This window comes from Malus sylvestris, chromosome 13 (genome assembly GCF_916048215.2).
Source record: "Malus sylvestris chromosome 13, drMalSylv7.2, whole genome shotgun sequence".
Lineage (NCBI taxonomy): Eukaryota > Viridiplantae > Streptophyta > Magnoliopsida > Rosales > Rosaceae > Malus > Malus sylvestris.
The window spans coordinates 39,680,102-39,688,713 of record NC_062272.1 but is presented as its reverse complement, the minus strand read 5'-3'; the positions used below and the strand labels follow the sequence as shown (position 1 = coordinate 39,688,713).

The following is an 8,612-nucleotide window of genomic DNA, read 5'->3' as shown; positions in this document are numbered from 1 at the left end:
TCCTCCACCTATATACAATTATACAAGTGATTAGCCCTTTATATCAAATATAAATATTTAGAAGATCTAACAATTAGAATTGAAGATAAGAACATAAACCATACCTTGTGGCTTGTCCTTAAGAGTTGCAAGGTATAACCTGCAATTCCTCTTCCAATGCCCCTCATTTCCACAGTGGTGGCAAGTCCCCTTGGGCTCCTTTGCCTTCTTTTTCCTCACTCCTCCTTGCGGCTTAGGAGTGGGAGACTTCTTCTCATTCCCTTTGCCTTTGCCTTGCAGCTTGGCCTTGGAAGATGATGGCTTGTTGTAGGCTACTACAGCAGTCCCTACAACGTTCTCTTTCTTCATAGTCTTCTCGGCAGTTACTAACATGTTTAGTAACTCATAGAGAGTACTATCCATCTTATTCATATTGTAGTTCATTACGAACTGCGAGAATGAATCAGAAAGAGAAGCCAATATGAAGTCCTGGGCCAATTCCCCGTCAAGTGGAGTACCTAGGTTCTCCAATTGTTCAATGAGTCCTATCATCTTCAGTACATGTTGATGTACTAGAGCCCCCTTGACCATCTTGGTCTTCACAAGTTCACTGACAGTGCTAAAGCGACGGTTGCGCGTCCCTTCACCATATAACTCCGTAAGATGGAGTAGATGGAAGATGCACTGTCCATGCCCTCGTGCTGTCTCTGTAGCTCCTCATTCATGGAAGCCAACAGATAGCCCTTGGCTTGTGTATCATCCTCAACGTGCTTGTCATACTTAGCACGTTCATCCTCAGTGGCCTCAGGGCCGAGAGGTATGTGAGGTGGGGCCTTGTCTAGCACGTAAATAATCTTCTCCAATGTTAGGCGAATCTTGACATTACGATACCATGATGGGAAATTGTGCCCCTCTAGGCAATGTTTGTCGAGTATTTTCGCGAGTGTGCTTCCAACCATATCTAAATACATAAACAATAAAATAATTAGTTTGATTGTTGATTAAGTCAAACGATTCAGGTCTTTAAACCGAATGACACCACCCACCATTTTTGGCAAATTCCATATCCCTCAAGATGGAATCCGGGAGATTTCAAAGAAGCTCCTAGCGGGTTATGGGAGGCTCACTATTACCAAGCCCACCTCACGATGATACAATGTCGGCTAGCAAAAATAATAATGAGAGGGTACAAGTACCCATTCACAACAACCTCTTGTGATTACCCATCTTTTTGGCCTCTAGAAAACAATGCCTCACGATGATACGATGTTGGCACCATTTCTCTTAGTTAAGTTCTTTCCCACCATGCCGGTTTAGATAGGGGTTCAAGTATGACCTCACGATGATACGATGTTGGCCACACTCGTTGCCTACCTTAACCTCATCAAATGTTTTAAATAAACTCCTCCTGAGTATAAGCATGCACTTTGCACTCCCCCATGATAGGGTGAAGGCGGCGTACAAGTCATAAACGATTGGAGCCTACCACGGTGGAAGGCCACGAAAAAGTGTTCAAAGCACTCTTACGCTTTCAACTTAATATTGTATGTTGGTTGAGGGATTTTAAGGTCTCATCAATTTTTATTTATTTAATCATATTCAAATAAATTGTCCTATTATAATTATTAGTCCAAAGTTAATGAAATTAGTAGCATATGATATCCCCACTATTTGTTTTCATAAAACAAATCAATATCAAAACATTTTTCAAAATATTGGAGATATATATAACTACTAATTGTATTCATTATAGTTAAGTAGCGTATGATACTCCCACTATTTGTTTTGAGAAAAACAAATCAATATCAAAAACGAATTTTTCAAATATTGGAAGTAACTACTACTACTTATGGTTTTTGCATTCCTTTGAATTTGGACTTTATAGTTATCTTAGGCTCTTGGATGACCATGGACTTATTAGGTTATTGCAACAACGAGCCAACATTGTTGAATAAGAACTCGGGGAGGTTGTGTCAATTTAATTACGTGCTTTTTCAATCCAATTAAAACATTTTCATTGAGCCATTAGAAATGAAAGACGATCATTCATTGCTAATTAGGGCGTTGTACCCATTTAATCTTTAATGTCATGTCAAAACCCTCTTTTAGTTATGTCTCCTTACCAATAGTTAAAGAAACTCTAGTCTAGCACTAGAGGGAATCAACTAACTAAAAGAGATTAAGAAGTAATAAGAATTACAAACCGATTTGTACAAATTCCTACAAATTACACATACTAAGAGGGAGAGATAGATTAATGTCCAAGGTGATAAGGTCCAATTGAAACAGTAATTAAAACACATTCCCAAGGTTCAAACAATTTGAGTTTAGCGCCTTATCTCATAGCTCAATTATCGTTTAAGGCATAAGTCCATAGTCACCCATTTTTCTAACTACTTAATCACATTAAATAATCATATGGAATGCAACATAAACATTTAGATTTAGTGCATATGGGCATAATAATATTATGAGTTCAAACAACCAATAAAATTAAAATCAAATATTTTAACTTTTCAAATAGTAGGGGCCTAAATGCAAATATGAAAAAGTTAGGGGTCAAACAGTAAATACTTAAAAGTATAAATATCAACTTTTCAAAGATTACAAAAAACCCCACAAGTGGGTAATCCACTAGGGGAGGCCGGCCACATTAAGGGGAGGATGGGAAGTCTCACCCATAATGCATTAAACCAAGTTAAAGTAGAAAAATTAAATTTTGCTTGTCACTTGGTTTTGGCTTTAAAGACTTTAGTGAAAAGGGGTGATGGAAATCTGCTAGTCAAGTCTAGGATTTTAATATTTTTGATATGGCTATGGATGGTATGTACATCATCCAAAACCACAAAACAATGCATGAAAACCAAATAAAACCATTTTCACCAAGAACAAAACTATGAACACATTTTCAAGATTTGTATATTCTTGGTGATTTTTCAAACACAAAAACAAAAGTGACAAGGTTTCTACTTTCTAGCTTTAAAGTGTGTGTGTGATTCAAAATAAAAACACAAACACATAGCCAAAAAAAAATTCTTTTAGCCGTGCCCTCCCTAAGAGTCAAAACCCCAAAATTTGTTCTAAACTCATTCTTCATTCATGCATACAAAACACTTTTGGAATACATATCTTTCTCAACTATTGATTCACATTTTTCAACTATTGAAAAACAAAAGATAAACATATTTTGAATGAAGCAACAACATGTCATACATAATATTAAAACCCGTATGCATAAAATCCAAAAGGACACATCATACATAAACCTTTGGCTCTGATACCACTTGAAGGGAAATCTATGAGATTCATATGGGATTTCTAGTGACTAGCATGCATATACAATTCAAAATTTATATACGAAAGCAACAGAAGCATGTTATCAGATAATATCAAAGCAATAGTCACATAAATCCCCTTCAAGATTCATAGGTTTATGTAAGATGCATCAAAAACAAATTTATCTAAGAACAAAGTTTAGGAGTAGTTTTATACCTCTTGATCTAGATCTTAGACCAAGGATGGACCACCTCCAAGACCTTTCCTCCTTGAGCTCCTTGAACTCCTTGAGCCTAGCCTCCTTCCTTGCCTCCTCCACTTTGTTTACAAATGAGTGCTCCTAGGTTATCTTCAAGTCTCCAAAGTTGAAGACCTCTAAAGATCCTCACCCACTAGTGTAGTGAGAAGGATGAAGGAATAACCAAAGGGAGAAAAAGATGATTAGCTAAAATCTCCCTATGGTGGCCGGCCTTTGGTGTTGAAGAGAGAGTTATTTTCTTTCTCTTTTGTTGTTTTGAACACCCAAAAACCCTAATGAAAAATATCTCTATAAAGATCCTTTTATAGAACAAAGAAACCTAGTCAACCACTTGACTTCCTCCCTCTCCCTTTCCCTTTATGTGGCCGGCCTCCTTAGTGTTGTTTGGGCTTTTATCATTTCAAGTCATCTTATGCTTGAATAAAAGCCCAATGGGTTTAGGCCCAATAGGCCCAATTAAACCCGAACGTTTCTTTAAGCCCAAAACGATCTTATATCGTTTTTATGATTTCTTTAGACTTTCTAATTAATCACAACACTTAATTAATCCAATTAATTATTTCCATCATCCATTAATTACTCACTACAATAGTGTATTGGTGAACAATCGTTTTAGGTTCTAATTAGCAAGGCAGTGAGGTGATTGGCACCAATCCAATTGATTATATTTAATCCAATCACTTAGTGAATTAAAACTTACTTTTAATTCACCTTCTTCTTTGACGACTACATTTAATCATCTAGAAGAACTCACAAGCCATGAGGGACATCTAACCATATATCATGGCTACCCAAGCTAATGTAGAAGTTGTTCGGAGAACCTATTCAGTTGGAATTACAATGCAATTCGATCCTTCTCTAAAACAATACTCTCAATCACATCACTAGGGTATGGATATGTTATGTCAAACCCCTAATGTGATTATTCTTTCTTATATGATTCAATTGAGTCGTATAGGAACGCTTTCCTTTATAACGCTCGATACTTCGGCCGAAGATTCCCGAATCATATCTTAGAGTATTCATCCTCTCTTAACGAGGATTAGAGATTCCTTGTTGCGCATTCACTTGCCTTCATGACTAAGTGGCTTAACCTCGACTATGCTGTGGACACCCGCGGATGGAGTGACTTTGACATAATCAAAGATCAAGTACTTAACCACAAGACAACGATGATGCCTCAGGTCAAAGGACTACTTACATTATTCCAACCATTAGAGTTACTTGCTTGACATGTGAGTAGACCTCCATGCAAGTACTCTCGTTCGATTGTGTTCAGTGAACTCATTCCCTTAATGAGCACCTACATACTTGTCTTAGTGTCACTACACGAATGGGATGAGACTTTCCATCCTTCTAATCGAAGCGGACATAGTACATACCGGTCTATGCATTGTCAGTATCCCTCCGACAATCCTATGACCAGGAACCTTTTGGACATGATGGTTATGTGAAGAAGGTCTCTGTAGTCTAAAATCATTAGATTACTTCTTCAATCGATCCATTGTCCATGGATTCACCATTAAGGACATATATCGTTTATAGAGATAGTCCTAAATAGTATCTTCGCCATTTGATGTATAAGAGTCATCTATACATCCATTTATTGTCCTGAAAGGTTTCTTCCAAAGATTGGCTTTTAGGGCATATTTCCAACACAACTATCGATGGAGGATGGTGGTGTTGCGTAGCAGGTCTGATGTGGGCGAGAGCAGCAGGCAGTGGGGCAGATTCTAGTGGGGAAGCAGCAGGCCATCAACACAATTGAAAAAATTAACACACTTTTTTTCCCTGCAAACTGTCAACAACAACTAGACAATCTGAACATGAACGACATCAGACACAAGCAAACGGATACCAACCTAAAACATATTAAATCCCAAAGGATGAAACTTGCTCTGATACCAAGTTGAATATCAGAGTGCACAACGAATGAGACGAACAAAATAATAGGAATATTATTAAACAAATAAGAATGTCGGAACGGCTACAAAACTCCAAGAGGCTACATTGTGATTGACTTGTTCTCAAATGAATAACAAGCACGCTATTTATAATAAACTAACTCTAATCCTAAAAGGTAAGAAATCAAAATCCAAATGCTAACGGGCTAAGCCCAAAAAACCAAATATTCAAATAAACTAAAATCCTAATATTTTCCAACAGCATCCACTCTTACAACCAACCTAACATGTTTCCTTCTAACATGCTGTCTTCCCATGTGGAATTCTCTCTCTCTCTTCCAGCTTTACATCCAATCATATCAACCTAAATCTATGTTTCTTTTTCTTTTTCTTTTTTTTATGATTAAATCTTGCACAGCATAATAACCAGAATCCTAAGCAGCCATGTTGTTATACAGCTTGGGGCATCATCTAAGCAGACACGTCAAAGATAACGAATCAATGAATAGTCAAAAGAAGAAAGAAAAATGGAAAAAGGAATATCATTAAACAATTCACTAATGAGTGTTATAAAAATATCATACAACAAAATTTCTTTCATTTCTTTCATTTTTTTCATTTTTTTCTTTCTCATGATCAGTAGCATCTCAATCAATATGCTAGCAATCCAAGAATCAATAACAGAAAGTTTTTAGAGGTTCTTGAGGTCTACTAACAAAGATCGTGGAAAGAACGAAAAAAAAAAAAAACCAATAAATACAATAAACTTGTGATACCTGCTGCTTTACTCGATCATATCTTCCTCATCCCAACCCTTTTGGGTTTCTTTTTCTAGGTTCCACAATGTTATGGTCTCTATTTCTTTTTTTTATCATCAACAATCCATTGAATCGAACGAGTCAGCAAATCCGGAAGGTTTTGAAGGGATGCTTGATTGAGTTTGAGAGAAGGACAAATCGTCAAACATCCTAGAAGTACCTTCATTGGCTTGCCATCTTTGTAACGCTTGCGGAAGGCTCATGTGCAGGTTGATGCCAGAGTTTTCTTCTTCTTCATGGGTGGTCGGTTTCCAGTGCTCAACAAGAGGACACAGGATGTTGACAGCATGTCCCATGTCTGGTCTCTGGTATGGCTCACGAGCAGTGCGGTTTCCTGCCAGCTCAGCAACTTTGTATAGGCTCTCCATTGTCTCCTCATCGGGGTCAAGAGTTTAGTCAATAGCCTTTGGAATGTTTTCTTTGTTGACAAGGACTCTGCGGAACCATGAGACCAAATGAGAGTATCATCTAGAGCTCTTCTACCACTCATTAACTCCATCAAAACCACTCCGAAAGCATAAACATCTACTTTTGTAGTGACTCTGCCAGTAGCTGATTATAGGAACACAAATCACATCAATGTTGTAGCATAACGACATAACTACAATTAAATCACAGACAAAAACGTAAATTCACAATTTTAAAGTGACAACAAATTGACAAAACTCTTTAATAGTAGCAGTTCCCAGTGATTCAAAAGTCCAGTTCAACAAATTACTGAAGGGTATTATATTGTCTCTTTTCCTTCCTCGTTTGAGGTTCTAAAATCTAGTTAAAACAAAACATGCAGTGGAGACAAATACTATTTTCTCCTCCGAAAGAATTAGATGACATGTTTGATGCAATTGAGTGGCAATATTAACTTGCAGATTTGCATACATATATAAGTTAGCTTAATGATGGAAGTCTGGAATGATTGAAGCTAGGCAAATGCACGATTCCTTCAATTCATAGATGAAAATCTAAATGTCCCAGCCAACCTTGTCTCAACAGAATACTTCCCGTCGGGGGCATTTTTAACCAAACCAAAGTCAGCAACCTTGGCCCTCATGTCATCCCCCAATAGTATGTTTGAGGACTTTAAATCTCTGTGAATAAAACTTTGTTGAGCCAAGCTGTGCAAATATTCCACTTCTCGTGCCACATCCAATGCTATTGTTACTCTCTGCTTCCAAGTTAGTGGAGGCACTCCAGTCTCACGCCATTCAAATAAATGTTGTGTTAAAGTCCCTTGTGGCATGTACTCATAGACCAAAAGTCTCTCGTTGCCATTGATACAGCATCCCAAAAGCGCAACCAGATGCCTATGCCTGACCTTAGTAAGGACCGCAATTTCTACCTGAAACTCGTTCAATCCCTTAGTTCCTACTGCCACAGATTCCATCCATTTGACGGCAATTTTAGTCCCATCATGCAATTCGACTTTATAAACAACTCCAAATCCTCCTCTGCCTAATATGTTGTCCTCGCTAAAATTGTTTGTCACTTGTCTAAGAACTTGGATCGAAATCGCAACATTTCCACCCTCAAAAACGTGAAGGTCACCACTGCTCTTGCTTTGCAGTTCACTTGTAACTCCATTGTACCCATTTACGCTACTCATAACATCACTCTTAGCAATTTCTGTCCCATTTGATGGATTATCCACCCTTCCAAATTTCCTATGCTTTTTACTAGTATAGCATTTGAAGGACACAAACAATACCACCACAATGAAAATTGTAACAGCAATAACTATACCAGCAATCATAGCAGGCAATACTGAAGAACCATTCGATACCAGAGTTGTACTCCCACTAGGAATAGTTCCATTAGAACCAGAACCCGACGGAGTACCTCATCCCCCTCCAGTGCTCGGAGTTGTCCCAATCAACACATTACCATTTGTAATTAACTTCACCGTAGATGGAAATTTTGGAATTGCCCCACTTAGATTGTTGTTGGAAACATCAAGAAGCTGAAGTTGAGCCAAGCTTAGCAAGCTATTTGGCATCGACCCAACCAAATTGTTACGACTCAACACCAAATTTTTCAACGATGTCAGATTAGCAAAAGCAGGGGAAACAGTCCCATTGAAATGCTTGTTCTCAAAATTCACTGTGAAAATTGTTTGCACCATACTTGACGGATCCTGAAACTACTGAACACCGGTCAACGTTATACTGTCAAGGACCCAGAAGAGTTTCCCTCCAACCAAGAGGCCAATCACAGCGCGAAATGTGTCGACATCAGAAGCCAATCATAGCGCGACACATGTCAACATCAGAAGCCAATCACAACACGACACGTGCCAATGTCAGAATGAAACTAGAAACTCTCTTCTATAAATAGAGATCATTCTTTCACAATATTTCCTAATGTCATTTGTACTAAATC

General features: G+C 37.9%; 1 pseudogene; it reads right to left on the bottom strand.

The window, feature by feature from the left end:
- Window positions 1–6,278: 6,278 nt before the first annotated feature.
- Window positions 6,279–8,355, bottom strand: LOC126595480 (receptor-like kinase TMK4; annotated as a pseudogene).
- Between the last annotated feature and the right edge of the window lie 257 nt (window positions 8,356–8,612).